The sequence below is a fragment of the Argentina silus genome (genome assembly GCF_951799395.1).
Source record: "Argentina silus genome assembly, chromosome: 11".
NCBI classification, from domain to species: domain Eukaryota; kingdom Metazoa; phylum Chordata; class Actinopteri; order Argentiniformes; family Argentinidae; genus Argentina; species Argentina silus.
In genome coordinates, this window is record NC_139665.1 from 15936409 (window position 1) to 15960282 (window position 23874).

The following is a 23874-nucleotide window of genomic DNA, read 5'->3' on the forward strand; positions in this document are numbered from 1 at the left end:
CTATGGAATTACTGTAGTAACATTGTATAAACATGTTGCATAATTGAATAGCAATTAGGCAATAAAATGGTGGCCCCAAAGAATGTGGATTATTGTGTTTTTTGCGGAATAAGAAATAACTTAATCATTCTCTCGACTTCTAGTGCCAATGACAGTTCTCAATAGCTTGGCCGTTATTAGTTCTGCTTAATAATGAAACTAGCAGGCGCCGCCTTCATTAGGAGGGATGAGGGGAGTGGGGCCAGGGAGAGAGGCTGACCCTGCTAGACTCTCTTCACCAGGGATCTGGCACAGGAATTTTAATAGGACAGCAAAGCGGCTAGGAGGGTCAGTCTTGGTAGACATGCTGTGCATGCCAATCTGGCCCTGCCTCTAGTCAGCCAGCCAGCCAGCCAGCCAGTCAGCCAGCCAGCCAGCCAGCCAGCCAGCTAGTCAGCCAGCCAGCCAGCCAGCCAGCCAGCCAGCTAGTCAGCCAGCCAGCCTTCATTCCACTGCTCTGTAACAAGCTAGGTGGCAGAGGGATAAGGATAGAGGTGAGGTCTATTAAGGAAGCGGGGGAGGGGGGGTGGGAGGGTGGGGGTGCGTGCGTCTGTCAGTGTCGGTGTTGGATGTCACTGTGTGTGTGTAGGGGGGTTGGGGGGTCATGGTTTGGTGACACACTGAGACGGCCCTGCTGCGTCCTTCATATTAATGAAGTTGGTAAAGAAGTCTTAATTGCTTTTGTTTGACGGCAGCAGATGTGAAACAGCTAGCCAGTGAAAAGCTGTCCATCGCGCCCGACATGGCCGACAGAGTGACACGTCTTGGTCCGTCTGGTGTGACCCGGTTTCAAACCCAGTCTGTTACACTTAGCACAGGCATGAAATAAGTCAAAGAAGTTGGGTCTGCTGTGGCTCTTTAGATCTACAGCCTCTTCCCTAGGTTCCAACTATTAGACCTGAGACCATTCATAAACCACACTCTCTCTCTCTCTCTCCCTCCCTCCCTCCCTCTCTCTCTCTCTCTCCCTACTTATTCTCTGCCTCAGAGCCACTCTTTATTTCTCCCCTTTTTAGAATTTCCCTGCCCCAAACAGCTCAGGTGATTTGTTGTATATTTTAAGGACTTTTTTTCTTCTTTTCATGCTGCGCCGTGGTAATTGCCACGCCGACCTTGATGCTGATAGGACAGAAGAGAAATCACTGCTGTCAAGAGTGTGCCATTACTAGCACCAGAGAATTGCCTCTGTGATCTTCTGGTAAACATTCCTGATTCATGTTGTCTGAGAGAGCTGCAGCACCGAACTGCTATTGCCAAAGAGCTGTGTATAGCAGAATACTTAAATCTATTTTTACAATACACTGTGTACGGAGTGCCTCAGGCCTGCGGCAAAACTGTGTATAGAGAAAAGTTGAGACAGTTTGAAATGCTCCAAGGATCACAAGGTTGTGAAAATATGAATATATGAAAATATGGAAATCTTTTGAGGTGCAATCTATAATTCTCAATCTGATAGAGACTGATAGTGGAGCCAGCCGGATAACTGTGAGTTATGTTTTTGATATTTTCTTCATAACTATTATAGTTGAGAAGGCATTACTCATCTCAATGTAACTCTATGATTGTCATTTGACTCAACATCTGAATCACGACAGGTAAAGATGAGAGTCAATTAAGGCATCAACGCAAGAAATCTTGCTATGTTGTTTTAAATTGGTGTTACGCTACAGTAGGTTGCCCTGATTACAGAAAATCTAGGCTACAATCAGTCATAGCAACAACAATCCTCCACCAAAAATTCAGCAATCAAGTTTCTGAAATGGCACTGAAACTAAAGTATTGTTTGTCTGTGTTTCTCTGCCATGCCACGGCCTAGGAGCACGGTAACTACGGCAGTTTATCCCAGCTTAAAGGAGACCTGTTGGACCTCAAGGACTAACCAATCTTGAGACCACATCTGATAAGTGCTGGACCTCCAGGTAAAGTGAAGTAAGGTAGCATGGGGGTTTATGGATTACAGCTTTATATACATACAGAAGTCCTTCTAGCAGTTAGGGCCGGCCATCCCACTGGCTGATATAAAAGACAGTGATGAGTATGAAATTGATCACCTGTAATAAAGACGTGCTGAAGGAGAGACTGAATCTAAGTGTTTTAATGTAGAGGAGGTTGCATTCATCTAAATGACCCTGGATCCAGATCTGAATGAGCTTCAACCAACTCCAATGAGCTATTGTTGTCTACCCTTACAAAGTCTATCCCACTGCTGATCACATATGGTTACTGAATCATAACAGTCATCACTCACCTTAACAAGTCCTCCAAAGGTTTTATAACCATATAGCTGAATTCCTCAGACAAATCTGTCTTGAATTGAACTCATGGATGATTTCTCTTGGCCACTAGAGGGGTGGGGACTTTGAGGCAGAGTGTGTGATTTTCCAAGTTCGTAAAGTCTGGAACGTCTATTTGGCGAGATACGCGGGCACCTTTTCGAAATGGGAATACCAAACCCAGGAAAGTGCAGAGCAAGGAGTGCATAAAAGAACCTTGGAGCACAAGGACATCAGAATAGACGTCCTATTGGATAGATGTCATATTGAAATGAAACCTATGTGGCTACACCTTAGCAACATGAGGTGAAAAGGGGGTGAGTACATATTTAATTGATAATAACATCAGATTAGAATCCATAAATACATCAGTTGTATTGCTCAACGGTGTGTCAACCCAACAATCACAATGTGTTTTGTTGAGAGTGGAGGACAGGGTGCCTAATGAAGAGTGCTGCATTGGCTCTCTGCACTGCTCTAATTTCGTGCCTTGTCAGCTCTCCAAATTAAGAATGATGTTCCTATTTGTCTTTCTATTTATTTGTAACAAAATGTATGATTTCTTTGAACTGATGCACAACACACAACGTCGCCGTAAAGCCAAGGCCTTAAAAACAGTTGCAGCTGTGTTGACGACAGATGAAAAGGAACAACAAGAAATGAAACACGTAACATGCTGTAGCAGTTTTCCAATGATGATTTCAGTTCAAACTGAAATGGATCCATGATCATAAGCCACGCCTACAGAAAATTAATTCACCAATAGGCATCACTTCTCCATATTCAACAAGCATCTCCTACAGAGAACACGTTCACACATTTGGAGTGAAGGGAAGCAATACTGAGCAAGAAGTGTGATCACTTATTTGATCTGTTCCACGAGATCTTAATGTGGTTGGAAATGAGTTGGCAAGTTCTCACTTGGCATGGCAACAGGCCTTTTTTTAAATCGTATTCCAGAATCAAACTGTCATTCTGCTTTGCCAGGTGATGCAATGATAAGTCATCTAACATTTGTGATGACTTCATTCTGGAGTTATCTAAGAGGGTCAGCATCATGTTAATGGAAAATAGTAGGGAAATGTTTAAAGGTGTAATCTGTAACTTGTAGATAGATAGATGCATAGATGGATAGATAGATAGATAGATAGATAGATAGATAGATAGATAGATAGATAGATAGATAGATGAATGGACGGACGGACGGACAGATAGATAGATAGATGGATAGCTGTGCGAGTCTCAATGTTCTCCAGCCCCATCCCTCAGCTGTATGCCAAAAACAGTTGCGGGAAAACTGATTGCCTCTTTAAGGTCTCTTACCTTGATGTTGAAGATATAATTGAGGGTAATATCACAGCAATCACAGCACAGGACCCGGCCATGTATTTGAATCACAGTAAGAAACGACCCAACAGCACTAAGTAGGCCAGGGGAAGATAATCCTCTCCTAATATCTAATGGTATCTATTCACCCCCAGAGCCACCAAGGAAGTGAAACCTGTCACTGAGTAAGCCTCCCGGCAGTGAGGTGTCTGTGTGTGTCTGTGTGTGTGTGTGTGTGTGTGTGTGTGTGTGTGTGTGTGTGTGTGTGTGTGAGAGAGAGTGAGAGAGAAAGAGTTTGTGTGTGTGTGGGGGGGGGGCCCAGTGGGCCCCATCAGTCCTGATGGAGCAGATTAGCCTGTCAGTATATGGCCCTCGTCCTGCGTGTGTGTGTGTGTGTGTGTGTGTGTGTGTGTGTGTGTGTGTGTGTGTGTGTGTGTGTGTGTGTGTGTGTGTGTGTGTGTGTGTGTGTGTGCGTGTGTGTCAGCCTGTCAGTGAAAGGCCTGGTCCTGCGGAGACCAAGAGTCCGACACTAATCCCCCTTTGATGAGTCCAGCTTCCGTCAAAGAGCTGACATTTCACACTAAGACAGTGAAACCCCCCCCCCCCCCCCTACACCACCCTCTCCTCCTGCCATGCACAGCCAGCCGAGCCGAGGGGTGTGGAGGTGCACTTTCATCCCGACCTTGGATGGGTTGGGGGCCCGGACAGGCGCGGATGACTGCATGATTAGTGCCTGGCTCACAGGGGAGTGTCATCTGTCTAAGGGCCATGGATCACGGCCAAATGTTGCAAGGTCCAAGTCAGCTTATTGCTAATTCATCATCATCCAGTGACAATGGCAGAGCATGGTGTAGCCGCAGTGACAAATGGAGTTTCTACATTCTACCTTGCTGATCGATACAGTGGCAAGCATCGGTCGTGAGCCCTGATGGTGAAATCTCAGCCCAGTTCTCCTGCTGCGTAGTGCTGCCGACCACAACCAAATACACTTCCTGTCGTCGTTATGAGATAATTAGCACGTCAATACGAGACCATCATCACGTTAAAACGAGATCACTATCAGGTTAATACGTGATACCTGTGTTTCCCCCAGTATGCTGCTCTAACCCCTGCATCTCCCCAATCCGTCCCAGTATCAGGGACAGCAGTGGGAACTCTCCTGTGGTGGTGAGTGTGTGTGTGGGAAACTCTGTGACTCTGTAGTGTGAGCCCACTGCTGTGGCCCCCCCCATCACCTGGTACAAGAACAGCCGGGCGGTGAGATTTCCTTGAGTGAGTCCTTTTTGTAGTATGTACCCATACTGATGACAATACAGTCTACAGTGCTCAAGGACAGTAACATTTTGCTATAGAAAGTAAAAACAGAATTAATTCTACCAATTGTGCCATAACCAGGCATGCCAGGGAACTGATCAAGTGAAAACCCAGTAGAGTGAAATCATGACTATGTTGGCTATACGATCAGGTTTTGTAATTATCTCCTACTAACAAGATGTTTTCACATTTTAACGTGATAATTATCTCATAAAAACAACAGTAATTATTATTTTTGTGCTTGGCAGCAAAGCGCCACCGTACAGTTCAGCCAAATGTTGAGTTTTGTATCTAAATGATTCCAGTGCACATCCCTGTCTCACCTTTCTATGAAAACCTACACACCCTCCTCTTATGGATGACTCAGTACATACTTACTAGAATCCTCTGAATCCTGGAATTCATCATTGCATTGCATTGCATAAGATCATTTCAGTCACAAATCCTCAGAACCTTGTACAACTAAAAGATTCGATCCACTGCCTCAAAAGCACATAACCTTCCTTTTAGTTGAAGTGGGAAGGGGGAAACATGTTACTTTTATGAACTAACTACTCTAAATGTTGCTTTTGCTTCTCTTCCAGTGCATCACCTCACAGCAGACTGCAGATCTGATTTTAAAGAGTAATAAAAACCTAAACAGCTGGCCTACCGGACAGCTATTGATTTCTCCCCAGCAGAAACGGATCATGGATTCTGAGGGAACATTTATGAACGAGCCGAGTGCAAGAAATTATACCACAGCCCTGTAATTCCCCAAATCCAGTATTGATCGGCGGTGGTGGGTACAGTGAGAAGTGCTTAGCGGCTCGGCCCAGCCAGGCTGTGGATAAGCTGAAGCTGAAGCTCACACCAGTAGACCATTAGGGGAGATTGGTCTGCAGTCTTCTCCTCCTGCTGAGGGGAATAGATTGGCTAGATGAGCCAGTATTTCCCTTAGATTTTTCCTCAAGTGGGGCGCAGAGGCCCCCCCCGATTCAGCTTCCAGGGTTGACTTGACCAATATTTTATAATGAGGACCATTAAGGCCAAAAAACGTTTTCGGAAGGGTACAACACATCTAGGCGCGGGGGTCCACCTCACCTATTCAATGGTACATTCAATGGTGTGGAAGCTGGAGCTGAAGCCCATGGAGAGAAATATTTGCCTCCAGCTGTGAAGAGAGGATTGCCTAGGTGAGGCAGTGCCGATATTCAACATCCAAGGTGGACATTATTACCGACCCTGTGTGTTCAATGGTAGGAGAAACTACAGCTAAGCTCATATCGCCAGACCGGGATATTGGACTGCAGCCTTTACCTCACAGCAGGTGAAAGTGCTGCTGAGAGGAGACAGTGTGTCTGTGTCTGTGTGTGTGTGTGTGTGTGTGTGTGTGTGTGTGTGTGTGTGTGTGTGTGTGTGTGTGTGTGTGTGTGTGTGTGTCCAGCGTGTGTGTGTGTGTGTGTGTGTCCGGCGTGTGTGTGTGTGTGTGTGTGCGTGCTCGGTGCATGAGAGAGAGACAATCAACAGGTTTCATCACTTGCCTGCAAGCATCTCAGTCTGGCCATTACTGGAACGAGAGCTCCTCCACAACCACTGGCCTGGGGGACAGCTTTATCAAAGACCTCTCGGAGGCACACAGCTCTGGTGCCCCTGGTGACTAACCTCACACACTACCTGTCCCATGTGGTGTGAGCGGTGGGAGAGAACGTGTTTACAGTCATGGGGGGAAATATATGTGCTGTTTTATGAATGTATATCAGATTTAACATTAACACGTCAATAGGTCTCTGTGGTCGAGTGCATCCCTAAGCCCGGACATCCGGTACCGGCCCTGGGGACGTGTTAAAACGCTGCGGAGCTGCACTGGCCTACTAGCTGCAAACACAGGAACAACACTGAGAGAGAAGAGAGGGGAGCGAGGGAGGGAGAGAGAGAGAGAGAGGAGAGAGAGAGAGAGAGAGAGAGAAGTACTAAAAAGGAGAGTGATGCCGATAACAGAGAAAATCTCATAGGCTTTATTGAAGCTTCAATATGAAATTAATAGGAGAACTGTAATCCTAAATCCTCCACAACCCTATACCTTGTAAGGGAATGTGCTCCCAAGACTAACTGAGCTGCATTGTAATAAATGTCCTCTGGCGTTAGAACAGTTTCATGTATCAAAACTACCAAGAAAGGACATACTCTACCCAGCACCACTGAAACTCTGAAACAACTCCTCACTAGACCGACAAACAGACATAATCTAACACAGACAATGAACTGATGAATAAATGATGAATGAATTAATGAATGAGTGAACATTGGAGGCACCATTTGACACTTCATGCCATACTAAGGTGTGTCACTGCCTCCCTCTGGCTGATTGAGGAAGTACACACCATTACTAAGCTCCTCATCAGGCCATAACACCTGGGCCCAGTATTTCAACATTTCTAATGTAATCCCATTTGTTGCTATCCAGGACCAGATTGATTTGGCAGGTTTTTAGCCGGTATTTGAAAACATTGTCGGATAGGATCATTCTGATCCAGATAACACAAGATGAAGATCACAGAATCTGGATTTTCAGTGCTTCCTACATATCGCCTATCTTGTCATCTACTGGGAAAGGTAATGTTACATTTTGTTTAGCCAAAAAGACATGAGTTAACTACATGAAGACATGTAGCATTAGTATTCACTTATCTGCATAGCTCATAATATAACACATTGACAAAGTTCAACATCTCACTGGATAACTCACACTACATTAAATACTGTACTAATACTAGCCTGTATTTAAGATGTATATTGTATTTTCCCAACATCACCTTATTTCATTGGTTACAGTGACTTTCACCTTCTAAATCCACCCTTGCAGTGGGATCAAGATTCTCCAGATTTCCGGGATCAAAACTATCCTAACCACTACCTTCGAGTTTTCAAATACGCAAAAACAACATTCAATCTTGATTAAAGGTCAGATTGAATTACCAAATAAGAATCCCCATCCGAAGACTCAGAATCTAATTTTTCAATTTTGAAATACCCAATTCTACGATTTAATCCAATCTAATTTCCTAAATCTGATCAGATATGTTTTAAACTACTGGGCCCCGGGCACCTGGGAGATATCTGACTGGGAGATAACTAAAGCAAAATGATCATTAAGTCATGCCATTGATACCTATTAATCATCTCAACTTATGTCATTATGTCTACATGCACAAAATAGGCATCAAATATCTTTGAATCTTTATTGTCTCTATGTATCCATAATTAACCAGGGTAAGAGTCCCATGTGATATGAATCTCTCTGTCAAGGGAGACCTGGCCTATTGTGTTACAACAAATATGAAACCTATTGAATTTAAAACATCTCATTTATACATACAGCAAAAGTGCAAAAACGACAAGAGTAAAAGACAAACTAGAGGAACAGAACACACAATTCCGAAAGCTAAAAGTGTGAGCACAAAAGTCACACATTTCCCATTTCCACAACGATCAGTGTGACTCATTGCTGTCATGACGATATGCTGAGAATCACTCCACTGTTGAAATGAAAATGAAATCAAGTATAAAATTGTCTGCCTACCAGAAGATACCCATACAGTACAGTACCTGTGTGATACTTGAACAGTCCAGTAAACGTTTGTGGAGAACATTTGATACTGTTACAAAAGCCTGTGAAAAACAAGTCAAGCTGAGTTAAAAATACGAACGGTTAACTTGCACCTACAAGCACCCCATACAATCAACACCAGCCTTCCCCTATAAACAGACCCAGCCTGCCGGCAGTTGATAACACCAATAGCTAGTATCCTCCACACACAAAGACATTGTCTTTCATACAGAAAGAGATATATGTTTCTTCTTTCGAAACAAACATTTTCCCAATTATTTTCCAATTAATTTAATAGACAGATTGCAATGCTAGAAAAGTCTCTCTCTCTCTCTCTCTCCCTCTCTCCCTCTCTCCCTCTCTTCCTCTCTCTCTCCCTCTCTCCCTCTCTCCCTCTCTCTCCACTACATTAAGGCTTTCGTCTCCCCATCTATCGGCTGGCCAGCCAACAATTGGCAGTACACAACATAAACAGCCATCCTACACAAGACCCATGGGTCATTTGCATACAGAGCAAAGTGGTTTCCCAATAGGCTTCTCTGAACGACAAGCCAATATACATAAACCCATCTCCACAATGCCAAAGGTTCATTCACACTGGTCAACACATCTGTTCCCCGCTATAGAACATAGGTGCCAAAGAAGACGTCCTGGCAGGGCTTCCTCTTGCCTCTCTCCGTCTGTAGATGTGTTTCTTTTATCTTGGGCGTCGGGAGCACACAGCACGGTGAGGCTGAGTGGACCAGACACTTTGGAACAACGATCAGACAAGAGTTTGAGGGCACTCTGTCCCCATGGGGACTGTTACCAAGGGCAACAAAGCAGCAACAGTTCGGGACATGGTGTGGACATTTACGGTGCTGATCTGTTGGTGAAGCCGAGTGAGTTTCCCTGAGTTGTAGCTGCCGTGCGTCATACAGAAATGAGCTGAGCGTAAAAAAGGCAAACAAAATTGCTCCATGATCTAATTAAAAGTGAGGCCCTGCAGATACCAGGCTGTTTCTAATGAGGTAGAATTAAGAGAGAGTGTGTGTGTGTGTGTGTGTGTGTGTCAGCAAACTTCCTTCTTTCACAGCTCTTTATTTTTCTTTCTTCGGGCAAGTACAGCTATGGATGCCCATGGAAAAAATGTGTATTTGGAGTTATTATCGGTCTCTAATTTAGCGTAATGAAACCGCTAGCCAGCGTGAGCGGATGAGCCTTTTTAATTTGAAACGTCGGACGCAGGCCTGCATACTAATTACCTAATTTGCATAAATCATGTCACTCCACTCGGGATTCCAATTAAACCCTTGATTAATTGCTCGACTGACCCGTTAAATAGAATCCTTTAAGTGGTTCAACAGGGCTCTAAAGCACTGTTGACACACACACACACACACACATACAGACACACACACACACACACACACACACACACACACACATACACACACACACACACACACACACACACGCACACAGACAAACACACACATAAACAAACACACACACACAAACACACAAACAAACAAACACACACACACACACACACACAAACACATAAAACACGCAAACACACATACACACACACAAATACACACACACACACTCTCCCTCTTGGTGGGTAATGTGCACTGTGAGTCATAAGGAGGCATCACAGGCATCCACTTATCCAGAAATGTGACTGTCCACCCTCAACATGACTCTGCGCTGAACAACACTTGAGTAAAAACCCAATAGATGGTTCTTCTGTTCCAACACCCACCTTATGAATAACAATGTCTAGATACCTATAATAATGGGTCAAATCAGTTTAGGTACTTGTGGAGAACTTTTGAAACAAAAATTTTCCTATTTATTTTCCAATTAATTTCATAGATTGCAATGATAGAAGAAAAGTCTCAGTCTCTCTCTCTCTATCTCTCTCTCTCTCTCTCTCTCTCTCTCTCTCTCTCTGTCTCTGTCTCTGTCTCTGTCTCTCTCACACACACACACACACACACACACACACACACACACACACACACACACACACACACACACACACACACACACACACACACACACACACAATCTCTGTGCTCCATTTGTCCAGCAGCGGAGGGAGCCACTTGGCCTTGTTATGTTGTTACTGTATTTACCACTGCTTTACTGCAGACTGTTATCAGACGAGTGAGAGGTCAGAGAGGCTGCTGTTACTGCTGCCCGCTCATGCTGAGCACTACAATCCTAGCTGCAGCTGGTCAGAAAGGCTGGGAACACACACAGACACACACAGACACACAGACACACACACACACACACACACACACACACACACACACACACACATACACAGGCACACACACACACACACAGACACAGGCACACACACACACACACACACACACACACACACACACACAGGCACACACACACACACACACACACACACACACACACACACACACACACACACACACACACACACAGCTGTGAGTGAGGTGTGAAAACAGCCATGTCAAAGATAGTAAGCGATAACTCCTGCTCTAAACATGTCAGCTGTGCTCTGTCTGGATTGACCGATAGACTGTCTGACTGATCTGTCTCTGTCAGATCCAATTAAGTACTCTACAACCAGTAACTCAGCATCCTGCAGTGCGGCACGTCACACAATCTAGACATTCAACCAATCAATGAATCAATAAATCAATCTATCAAGCAATCAACCTAACTGTATGTATATATCGTAATGTAGATTAGAGTCACAGAGTGGCTCCTGTCCTGAATGCAGCCCTCGGCCTTCTGGCTGGACAGCACAGCCATGGGTGTGTCTCTGGCTGGCCCACCTGCTGAGCTGAGCTGAGCTGAGCTGAGCTGAGCTTCACCGTCCTGTCCTGTGGCTGTCCTGCTGTTACCCTCTCTCCTGGCTTAAGGCCTGCCCGACCTGCCCCCTGCCCTGTGCCTGTGCCCTGTGCCCCATGCCCAGCCCTGACAGAGAGGCCAGGGGATTAATATCTGCTGTGCTGGCCCGGCCTGGCCGGTGACAGGAGTGTCCCTTACATCACCATTACCGCTCTGTCCTGCGGTCAGTACAGCAGAGCTGGGACAGGGTCAGTGTTTCCATCCGAATTCTTGATAAGCGTCAATGTCATTGATGATCCATGATCCGTCACAGACCAGGACAGCAGTATTTCCCATGTCATCGAGCAGGTCCGTCTAGATCTGTTGCACCCCGCCTCAGCGTTTTTGGTCAAAAATAGAGAATAATTTTTCATTTGTATTTATTTCACCTGTATTTTACCAAGTAAACTGAGTGAGAACATATTCTCATTTGCAGCAACGACGTGGCGAATAGTTGCAGGGGAGAGTCAATTGGAACGAATATTCAGTGAATATTTGTGATGTATAGATTTGGGGGCACCAGAAACACAGTGCAGTACAGTGGGCTATGACAGGGCTCCGTCTGTGAGCACAGCACACTACACAGGGGACAGAGAGGTCACAGGGAAGCAGATGGCAGAGAGAGCCACTGTTATTTACTGGATTTCACCCATACATTGCATTAGGATGCAGTAGTGACAACGTGCACAGAGAGGTATTGATTGAAGCCTGTTTTTTTGCACACACGTGACAGCACACACACACACACACACACACACACACACACAGACACACACACACACACAGACACAAACACACACACAGACACACACACACATACACACACACACACACACACACACGTCTAATTCCAAGGCGATATTTTTGAGGGGAAAATTGCAGTCTGTCAAAATGGCTGAGTGTGATGTTGTGATGCCTGTGTGCAAGTTTAATTTGGACGATGTTTATTAAACAAACGTCGGTGGGTATAATAATGGTATACGTTTAAATACCTTGTTCAACCCTAGTCCGCACTCACTTTAGTTGCAATAATAAATGAAAGAGTTTATCCCATGTTTCAGGACATTGAAGTGACAGTCTCTTCTGGAGTGTCCTTGTGACAGTTTCACAGCCCAGGGGCGTAAAGCTCCCCACTGCTCATCTCCATCTCTACATCTCCCTGAGGTCACGTACAGAGACGTTGTACAGTATCACTGCTACAGAGGACACTTTCCCTCATGTCTCTCTCAGGGATGATCTCAACCATTCTGGCTCTAAGTGAGTCATTATGAGACCCTCATTGTGCTTGTTTTCTCAGAGTTTAAAGCGGGCTAGCTTTCCTGTCCCGATCTCTCTAGGGGGCCTCCACCCACCATCTCTGAACCAAATCCTTTTCTTTGACAAACGCAAAGACCAAAACTGATTTGAAATACGATTATAGCAATTTGTGGTAATCTGTAATCATAGATATCGCAGATATTTCCGTTGAAGTCGAAGCAAATTGAATTTTCTTCCTTGAGGACAAAGTAAGTCAAGACCTTTGTAAGGATCACCTTGCAGTAATATAAGCAAGGATTAGGGCTGCAGTTAGACTGGGATGTACTGTACTGAAACTGTGTGTGTGTGTGTGTGTGTGTGTGTGTGTGTGTGTGTGTGTGTGTGTGTGTGTGTGTGTGTGTGTGTGTGTGTGTGTGTGTGTGTACCTCGTAGGTCGCTGTGAATGACATGGCCTCGGGCCAGCACTGCTGAATGAGAAGGCTTATTTTGGAGAGAGGAGGAGATGGAGAAAGAAAGAGATAGAGCGGAGGGAGAGAGAAAGAGAGGGAGAGGGGGAGAGAGAAAGAGAGGGAGAGGGGGAGAGAGTGAGTGAGAGCGGAGGAAGAGAGAGCAAGAGCAAGAGAGAGAGAGACAGACAGACAGAGACACACAGAGAGAGCGAGAGGGAGAGAGAGAGGGAGAGGGAGGAAGGGATATTTCCAGGCCTGCAAATTGTAAATGGGATTTACTAACCCCGGGCAGCACATCCATTCTGGGCCCTTCATCCCAGGAAGACCCAGCCTGTCTGTCCATTCGTACGGCACTAGCTTCTAAGAAGCACAGACTTCTCCACACTGCCTCTCAGGGCCTCTTACTCATCCCCACCCACTCCTATCAAACAGGCTCCTTAAGCAGTTGGAGATGAGCTCTACATTACGGGAATTAACGGAAGTAATCAGATATCATACAGTGAGCACACCATAATTCATCCAAAGAGCATTTAATATGAGCACTAGAGCCTTGAAGGTCCAATATGTAATGATCAAGCTTTCTAAAAAGCTTTCTAATAGTTGTAATGACTATGTTTAATCAGTAGCCATCAGGGAATGAGATCCCTTGAAAGAAATACTTCATTTACGAACGCTGTTTCGGTCCAGAGAGTTTCCTACCCGACAATATAATAAAATAGAGTAAATCAAACCAAAGGAAAGCATTAAAGGTACAGTATGTGGACAGTGACCATTAGGGGAGTGGTTCCCTTCTCAGGGCAGAAGACCTTGTCCCCAATCCTCTCCCACTGTTCTGATGGGATTCATCTGCCTGTTCCAGTAGTGTTCAGATTAGCTCCCTGCGCTAACATCTGTGTTGTTGGCTAAGGCAGGCATCAGTGAGATAAATGATGATTAACTGTCTATTATCCTTTCACATACAATTAACCTGTCCATCTATTAAAGGTCCACATTAGTCATTTTTTAGTATTTTTTAGCTGATATGACATCCTGGTGCTGCACAATGTTATTGCACAATGATTAAAGTCAGAAAATCACAGTATGTGTATTTTGGGGGATACACTGTATTTTCTTAACTCCTCCTAAAAAATCCCACGTGCCGTGATGTATGACATTTCATACAGCATAGAAGTGTGACGTGGCTAGCCTGTTTTAAAAGTTAGCGCCTACAGTCAAATAGAACCCTTAGAAGACCCCCTGAACCAGCATTTTTGCAAATGAGTCAAACAACCTTTCAACACATCCCCAAATAGCTCTGTGAATGACTAACATCATCACTCAGTGCATCTGTTCTTTCAGTATCTTTTTCAGGAGACGCCAGAAAGCAAAACCAGCTGATGTGCCTTTAATACTTCAGAAATGCTAACTTAAATACCGTACTCTCTATTCAGGGCTATAATTACATGACCACAACAGAGCAGTAACAACACACAGTTAAGTCAAATAGCAGTTTACCTAATTAAGCCTATCACACACGGATGCACACACACACACACACAAACACACACAGACACACACAGACACACACAGACACACACAGACACACACACACACACACACACACACACACATACACTGTGGAGAATAAACAATGGTCACGGTATGATAATCTTTAATTATTGTTATTATTGTTATTATTATTATTATTATTATTATTCTATATGTTTTATATTATTATATATTTATATATGTTTTGCAGGACATCATCTAGAGAGAGACTATGCAAGCAGTCTTTGTTCTCCACAGCTTTGAAGTAGGAATATCATACATTCTTCCACTAGTCGTACACAGCAGAACATCTACGTCCTCTTAGCTCACTTGATCTTTACCACCCTTTGAATCCATGAAAGGCGTTACAGTATATTATCATTCTCTCTCTCTCTCTAATAGGGTGTGAATATATATTACAGACTCTGTGACAAACAGACTGTGTTTTATTCCTTCTCTCTCCCCTCCCTCTCTCTCCCTCTCTCTCTCTCTCTCTCTCTCCCTCTCTCTCCCTCTCCCTCTCACTCCCTCTCTCTCCCCTCCCTCTCTCTCCCTCTCTCTCTCTCTCTCTCTCTCCCTCTCCCTCTCACTCCCTCTCCCTCCCTCCCTCCCTCTCTCCCTAATAGGGTGTGAACATATATTACAGTCTCCTGGGGAAAGTAATAGAGGTTGTTTGTAGTTATGATCACAGATAGCTGGTGGGCTTAATGATGCCCTGGCCAGTTAGCTATTCCTTCATCCATTCTGTATCAGTACCACATCCTGTGGTCCTCTGTGGCTCAGTTGGTAGAGCACGGCGCTGGGGATCTGGGGATTACGTGGGATCAGTAATTTGTGCTCCCTAATGAGCCAACTGTACGAACCCTTTCACACTGTAAGCTATAGAACGTGTTTGTTTTTTCTACGATATGTGGCTATCCAGAGTGGGAGTGGCAACAACGAAATGTTTAAGTGTGACGCACCAGGGACAGAGACACAGCCACGCGTGTGACGCGATCCCCCGGGAAATTCAGATTTTGGTTTGTTACTGCTGGTGAAATGAGCTTCCCCCCACTGTCACTACCGATCTTCCGCCGTAGATTGAAAACCCATCTCTTCAGGCTGCATCTTAACAGTCCTTCCTAAGACCTCTTCACCCCCACTACCCTCCCTGTACTAACCCTAACCCCAACCCTAGAAACCTCTTCACCCCCACTACCCTCCCTGTACTAACCCTAACCCCAACCCTTGAGACCTCTTCACCCCCACTTCCCCCCTGGACAAGTTCTCTCCTGTTAATAAATCATTTTTAAAAAATTATAATAATTGGCTTCTGGCATTACGACTGCCAATGGCCCCTGGTCTGAGCATTGATTACTTTGTCTTATGATGACTGTTGGATAGATGATTCACTTACTGAAACAAATGTATTTGTTGTAAGTGGCTTTGGATAAAGGCGTCTGCTAAATGCCATAAATGTAAATGTAAATGTAAATGTTATTGTATGTGGGACATTATTCTTTTGGGATTACTTGGGGTTATGAGGTATTACTCGTCACCATCTGAACATCGACCCTCCACTTGTGCCAGCCGGCACTGACGCCTCGCTTGAGCTGTTCCTAGACCTGGGTTCTCTGGGTTCTCTGTTCCTAGACCTGGGTTCTCTGGGTTCTCTGTTCCTAGACCTGGGTTCTCTGGGTTCTCTGTTCCTAGACCTGGGTTCTCTGGGTTCTCTGTTCCTAGACCTGGGTTCTCTGGGTTCTCTGTTCCTAGACCTGGGTTCTCTGGGTTCTCTGTTCCTAGACCTGGGTAAGCCATTTCTCTGTTTCTCCCCCCGGGGACATGTACTGTACACAACACGCCGCCGGCCTACTCTAACTTCTCACGCTAATACACACATCCAGACCAGTTGCAGAAGCTTTCAGTCAGCCTAGCCCCCTGGACTCCACGAGAGTACAGCCACCTGTAGTCTTTTTGTTTCACACTGTAAACAATATCTATTGTGATACAGAAACACGGAGCCAGATGTACAATTTAGCAGTGTGAATCAAATTATATTTTGATTACCAGTTTGGATTTGATAGTTTCAATGTTTTCAAAGTTTCTCATTTTCACAAATCTTCTTCATAAAAAGTTCTCTTATTGCTTCCTCCAGATGTTACGGAGACAAAGTGCTACACATCATCTAAACACTGGAAAATATTGACTCAAACAAAGCTTGATTATAATTAATCATGCTGCATTTCCGAATGGAAACAGATTTTCCAAATGGTAATATTTTAGAGGAGATGTCACGATTAAACACTGGAGCATCTGTTCCTGCAGTGCAGCCTTAGCTGAGGTCACAGTCCCATATGACTGCTGTTGCTGAATGAGTTGTCCTTACAATGTGAATTACCAGTCTGTGTGGAGCTGAACTCTTTACAAGGTTTTAGGGTTGTGCATGAGGTGTGGTTATCATACAAAGCTGAACGTGAAGAGCAAGAGTGCATAGACATACCACACACACACTCACACAAACACACACCCACACACACTCACACAAACACACACCCACACCCACACACACTCACACAAACATACACACACACACACAAACACAAACACACACACACACACACACACACACACACACACACAAACACACACCCACCCACCCACACAAACACACACACAAACACACACACACACACACACACACACACACACACACACACACACACACACACACACTGTACACAATACTTGTACATGGAATAAGAGAGAGTTAAAGGGGATATTATCATTCCCAAATCTGAGTGTGTTGTGTGGAGAGCCTCTGGCTGAGGCGGCGTGTAACTAATGGGGTTTAATACAAGCAGGAAGGCCGGGACGTGCCCAATATTAAACTGTTATTAAAGAATGAGGGGGAAGGAGGAAGGAAATTAAGGCAGGAATGTAACGGTGTGAGTTTGAATGATGACCGTAGCCACAATATGCACGCTGCATGCTTAAGAGCCCTTTTATGAGGCGAAATAGGCAGCAAATGAGCCAAAAGTGAGGCTTGAAAAACATGCAAGTCATTAATGTAAAGCTACAAGGCAATTTTTGTCATGCTGCAGACACACACACACACACACACACACACACACACACACACACACACACACACACACATACACACACATACACACACATACACACACACACACACACACAGACACACACACACAGACACACACACACACACACACACACAGACAGACACACACACACACACAGACACACATACACATACTCACGCACACACACTCACGCACAAACACTCATCCCCTTATCCATAGCACATGTTGCACATAACAACATGTTTTATGACTTCAAAAGCCACATCAACACCATGGCGGGTCTCAATCCATTACTTGTACCTCAACAAATGTCTGACCTATTTTGGAGGAGGAGAACTTATTAGACTTTTCATGCAACTTGTGGAGGAATTCCACCACCACATCCCATGAAGGCAAAGACAGAACAGCTTGTGTCCATAAGAGTACTCCTCCATAACTGCCGCAAGTATTCTGCATAAGTCTCTCTGGGTTCTTGACCTCTCGTACGCTTTCACACAAATTATGACTGTGAACAAGGAAGACAGTGTCCAAAGTACAAGAGTTCTAATCCACAGACACAGGTCAAATGAACACACACACACACACACACACACACACACACACACACACACACACACACACACACACACACACACACACCACACACAGGGAGATAAAACCATTGGAGCACTGACCACACTAAAGGTTAAAACATGAGTGGATGGGGAACCAGAACATGTGGGTGGAGCATGGTTGAACGTTGGTGGCACACGGGTGGAACCTTTGGCTCTCGGTGGAGCCCCTAGGGGTCGGCTGGGTCAGAGGGGGATTAGAAGCAGAGCGGTGATCCCATCAAAGCAACGTGTCACCATCACCATGTCTTACCACTGAGCTGCACACTCCAGCGAATACTGATCCCCTTAACCAGCCTCCCAGGCCTTGGCTCCTAAGGCCAGCTGACAGCCAGCAGGGCTATTTTAGGGCAGAAAAATCACTGATTTGGACAAGACTCTAGGGTGGCCGAGGCAGGGACCCGGGCTGTTGCTCTCTATTTGAGCGAATGAAAAACACTTAAAGAGGCCCATTTTGCCACTGAGCGGCAGAGAGGGACCTTTTTGGGCCGCGACAGTTTGAGAAACAGATACGGGTTGCGACAACAACTAATATGGTCCACTGTGGTGTGTGTGTGTGGGGGGGGGGGGGGAGTGAGAGAGAGAGAGAGGGGGGAGGGGGGGGCGGAGAGATAGTGTTTGTGGATTAGGTTGCATGAGTGATTGACAGATAGGAGCTTGCGATGCACACAGTATCTTTGCACATTGTTACACGATGACAGGGCAATCATCAGTGTATTCAACCATCCATTCAACAGCAAGTGCATCTGCAGCACTGGAGAAGGAGATTCCAAGTAGAGCAGAGGGCTCTAAGGATTCTTTCCATGATTTAAAGTGCTCTCGGTAATGATCCTCTGGCCCTAATACAGGTGATCATGGACTGATGCCTGACCCAGGTCAGCAAACCCAATTACCTCATGCTCTCTGCTCTGTAGTGGAAGGAGGGCCTATGCTATGTGACAAGCCTGATACGTTTTTGCTTGCGCACTGACCCCAACAAAGTTGACTATTGGGTATTTTATCATCGGCAAAGTTTCAGGAAGTAAAAAGGCAGAGGGCAGGTCTATTTTTGCACATGGAAAATAGAGCCTTTACTAAGTGTGCCTGCATGCCTGTCTGTCTGCCTGTCTGTCTGCCTGCCTGCCTGTCTTCCTGTCTGCCTGCCTGCCTGCCTGCCTGTCTGCCTGGCTGCCTGCCTGCCTACCTGTCTGCCTGGCTGCCTCTGTCTGTCTGCCTGCCTGCCTGCCTGCCTGCCTGCCTGCTTACCTGTCGGCCTGCCTGCCTATCTGTCTGCCTACCTGTCTGCCTCTCTGCCTGGCTGTCTGGCTGTCTGGCTGCCTGGCTGCCTGGCTGCCTGCCTGCCTGCCTGCCTGCCTGTCTGTCTGCTGTCTGCTCTGTCTCTCCTTTCATGCTCATGCACCTGCTCTGTACAACATCAGCATGGCAGCAAGATACAACCACACAACACAAGGTAGTTTAGAGTAAAATCATTGTTCCCTTCTTTATGTTCGTGATAGACTTGAATAGAGACACAGTTCCTTTATGGGAGATCCACTATGAGTTAAAGACTTCTAAGGTCCATTTTATGACTGTCATTAAGTGATACTCTGTGGAAGCTGTGCTTCCTCCTTAACAAGACAGCATGCATTTCGCTAGGTGTTAAATTAGCAGGAATAGGAGCTGAAAGTAAGTGGATTAAATGCACTTTATATTACTTACTGTAGCTCAATGTTGTAATGACAAACGGCTCTTCACTATAAAACCATCATTGGTAACACACCAACTTTTATGAACCGCTTGTGATCAAGCCTCAGTACGAATCAGTTGGTCAACCAGTGCTTTTACTGTAGATTGCCTGCCTGCCTGTATGTGTGTGTGTGTGTGTGTGTGTGTGTGTGTGTGTGTGTGTGTGTGTGTGTGTGTGTGTGTGTAGATTGCCTGCCTGTGTGTGTGTGTGTGTGGGGGGGGGGTGGGGGATTCGTTCATATGCGGAGGAGGGCTGCAGGATCGATGGCATGCAGTGATGCTTTTAGACTTCAAACGCAGGGCGGACTTCAAACACATGTGTGGGAGGAGACATAACACAAGGTAATTAATTGGGAGGCTGGGGGGAGGGAGGGGGGGGGGGGGGGGGTGGAGATTTCCATCCACATTTCACTCAAGTCCAGATTCCATTCTATCCAGAATGACGCAGGCACTCAAATAGACCTGCCTTGAGTGTAAACCCATGGGTAATGTAAAAAAAAAGGTTTGAATATTTGATATTTGCACTTTGTGAAGAAGCCATATAACATGTAGTTGAGGAATATTAGTTAGATTCATACAGCAAGGGTACAGACTATGTTCCTCTAGTTGTTTAGTGCTGAAGATTGTGATTGCACACTGGACACTGTGCTGAGCATATTAGGCTAGGCTAGGTATATTAGGCTAGGCTAGGTATATTAGGCTAGGCTAGGTATATTAGGCTAGGGTTGTACGACTACATCTGGCTAACAAGTCATCACAAGGTCAACAAATGTGTCCTTGTCCAAATTGAGCTCTTTAATCTATAATATAATGCTCTGAGCAAGAGAGTGCAATGACTAATCGTCTGCGGTTCTGGGCCGATCGGTGCTCAAAGGGCAAAAAAAATAAAGGACATTTAACAATATATTAAACAAGCTAAGCAATTTGGGCTAGAAATAGTCACCTGCCTCGCACAAACTGCACTCTCACCATGACTCCCAACTCACCCAAACCTGTGAGCTCATTTTTAAATAATGCTATTAAATAGAGCAAGGTAAGTTCATACGCCAAGTGTGGGTTAACTGGGTCAGGGTAGACGGGGCGTGCAGGGTGATCATTTTAATGCCCCTAGTTTCGATGTCTACAGGCTTCTTCATTTTATAAAAGTAGACATTGTCTGCACCTATGAGGGTTCCAGAGCATGCACTTGACAGCCTGTGGCCTGTAGAGATTGAATGGACGGGACAGGAAGGGAAATGTGGTCCTCTGTGGCTCAGTTGGTAGAGCATGGCGCTAACAACGCTTAGGTCGTGGGTTTGTTTCCCGCTGGGACCATATATACTGAAATGTATGCACTCACTGCAATGTAAGTCGCTTTGGATAAAAGCGTCAGCTAAATGGCATATATAAATGTCTGATAGCCAGGGCTTAGGAAGCACACTCTATAGGCTATTCTTAAAATGGCAAGACATCTTTGGAGGGTTGTTCATTACCACTGCCACTGTCTGCGTTGCCACTTTGTGACAGTGCCAAAATTGTTCCTACTGGATCAAATATAGGATACACGAAAGAATCACGTTTCATCAAATATATTTAATCAAAAATAAAATAAAAGAAGGCTCAATAAAAATGTATCACAATTAAAAAGAGTGTTAGAACTGTTAATTTATTTAGTTTACTCTTTTGCTATTCATTCCTCATAATAGAATGCAAAACAAGTAGCAATTCAATATATCACTTCTTTAATATGTTTCTCACTTATGTAATGAAATATAAGAGAAATAATTTTTGCCGCTATAACAATACCACTCCACACTTAAAAGCTTCCTCCCAAATGAGTCACTGTTAATGAAAAGAGAAACACAAATTACCAGTGTTCTGTGTTTTCACTCTGTTACTGTATACGCTTATGAAAAACTAAACAAATCTGTTCTGTAGGAACAGACAGATAAATGCGCGCGCGCACACACACACACACACACACACACACACACACACACACACACACACACACCTGGAGCATAATTATAACAACTGCGGACTCAGCTTACTCCTACGTGTGGCTGTTTTAAGCTTTGTGCTTACTGGGGACATTCTGCTACTTCCTGGTGTTGTTAATGAGTTAAAGGTTAAAGGTCACTAGACTGTTATGACACCAATTATAGCAATATTCCAAATCAGCATAGCATAGCTCAGTAGAGCATGGTGGCCATGGAGGCTCTGTGTAATTTCAACAAAGACTGTCTCTCATAATGAGAGCAAACCCCAACGCCTAGCTACAGTGAATGGAGATGTGTGGTGTTAAACCCCTGGGCGGAGGTAGCTGGAGTTCATGTACTGCACGGTAATTAGTGGAGTGGAGTTGGCAGATAGGGATGGGGTTATGAGTTGGGGTGAGGGGTAGGAAATGAGTTCACATCTGAGACTGCAGTAACTCAACCCGTGAGGAGTCCTGTGCTTGCCCTAACTATTAGGTGTGCATTTGTGTTGCATTTTAGACCATATCGATACATTAGTAAAGCACACCTCAGCTACGATGATCTATATAATAACAGTCATGATGAAGAAGAAACTCTCTCGTGATCTGGCATATTGCAAAAAATACAAACAGGATACAGTATCCACAACCATGCTTACTGTACACCTAACCTATGACAGGTTATGTCATAAACACCATCGTTTAACTCACCAACTGCCAAAGAATTCCGGAACACTGCCCACCTAGAGTACCGAGTGTTTTATGTGGTGTTTACCTCCAACAATACTTTTTACAAAATGAAGCATCATAATTTATGCATTTTTGGTGAATGAAGTCACCCATGGCACTCTAGAATGATGACAATGTCTGTGCCTTTATTCACCCTCGGTGAGTTCATAGACTGACAGCTACTTTATGCCTATGGAGCTGTGGATGATCAGTACCGGAGCTCTGGTCTGGAGGTTGTGCCCACCGACTCCATGATGTATCACTAATAAACAACAGGCCAGTCAGGAGGCGACCAAAGTTTAACAAGAAACATAATGTCGGTCCACTTCCACAGCGATGACAGCTTGATGAATAAACTCTCCAAACGAATCGATGATTCTGGAGCCGGTGTGAGAGGCACAGACCCTGGGGCGGCCTCAACTAAATTGCAGCATCGGGGTTGTCTCCTCTGAATTCGACAGTGGCAGAAACACACACACACACACACACAGACAGGCGAGTGCGCACACACACAATAATACATAAACTGACACATACACACACACACACACACACACACACACATACACACAGACATTAGACTTTATGAGAGCTAGGGCAAGGGCTATGACACAGATCCGGGAGCAATTGGCCAATACACCATGTTGAAGAGTGGTGGTGTCCTTAGGGCCACCTACTGTGCAGCAAATGACAAGCTGAAGCTGCCATTGTCACAGATACACAGTGTCTCTGGGCTCTCTTTAAGCACACAGGGTAAAAGCCTGAATGCCTCATTACCCCAAAACTCAGCAACAACAAACAGAGAGGGAGAGTGAGAGAGTGAGAGGGAGTGTGTGTGTGTGTGTGTGTGTGTGTGTGTGTGTGTGTGTGTGTGTGTGTGTGTGTGTGTGTGTGTGTGAGAGAGAGAGAGAGTGAGAGTCAGGTGACCTGACAAAGGCTGCCTGTTAACCGAAAGGTTGTTTGATGTAATAGAACACATTCTGTCACAATACTGTATCTTATCAACCTATCTATACCATCTATGAACCAGAGTCTTTTAATCATAGCGTCCTCCAAATCAATGCGACTTGTTATGGCTGGAGGCATGTCACTTCAAGATTGCCAATGTCAGGCAACAATCATGTGTGATT